The sequence below is a fragment of the Mytilus californianus genome, unplaced genomic scaffold, assembly GCF_021869535.1.
Source record: "Mytilus californianus isolate M0D057914Y unplaced genomic scaffold, xbMytCali1.0.p SCAF_22, whole genome shotgun sequence".
Taxonomy (NCBI): domain Eukaryota; kingdom Metazoa; phylum Mollusca; class Bivalvia; order Mytilida; family Mytilidae; genus Mytilus; species Mytilus californianus.
In genome coordinates this window covers 4,924,540-4,925,517 of record NW_026262671.1, presented here as the reverse complement: position 1 = coordinate 4,925,517, position 978 = coordinate 4,924,540, and positions in this window count along the sequence as shown.

The following is a 978-nucleotide window of genomic DNA, read 5'->3' as shown; positions in this document are numbered from 1 at the left end:
CAATTCCAAAATAAAAGTATCGACAGGAGTAGGATCGTTAGGATTTAACCTTATAATAAATATGTATCATGTTATATAGATAAAGCAATCTCTAAATAGAAAATTAATGTGGATGTGTATTTTTACACCCCAAAAAAAAACATTCGAAAAGAATACAAATTTAGTTATGTTTCAATTTGTTGATGACAACATCGATGTAAGTGCCAATGTAAACAATATTCAAAGATTTTATTACAACTTTAACGGTCCACCAACTCGTGATGGCGTTCGTAACATTTTTGAAGGGATGATTTCAACTTCACAACTTGGAATTCTTGATTTAAAAGCTTCACCAATAAACGTTATGGAGGTATAAAAAGTAGCGGAATTTTATAATAGTTAGGCCAAACATAAATTAAATACTATCTAAAAGCTGAATTTATAGCACAAGTTTTCCAGTATAGATACGTCGAACGTTAAACCTACATTTCTTACGTATCCGTATCTATAAAGCATTCTATTATAGCATCAAGTAATATTCAAAAATGAATTATGAAACAGGTGCAGTGCTCTGATACAAATCCATTTCCCTAGTATGAATTGTACTTTTTTGTCTTCTAAAATCAGGAAATGTTTTTTTTTTTTTTTTTTTTTTTTTGGTTTCCATTTGGTTAATGGTTAACAAAGATTAATGATAAGAATGAAATAAAACTTATATGTTTTAAGATAATCAATAATTATTCAGTTATTTCACATCAGACGGTGCCAGAAGACAAATTATTATAGGTTAAAATAGAACCTGGGATGAGAGACGGACACGAATACCAACGGCCCGAAACGACCTGATGTTAAAGATGTGGAGGGGATATGCTTTTATCAAAAATGTGATGTTCAAACGTCAAAGTTAATAAAGTGTCAAATAAAATATTAAGATATTGGGGTTTCTGTTGACATACTGTAACACTTTACATATGTGTGGTATTTAACTCAACCAGTTCA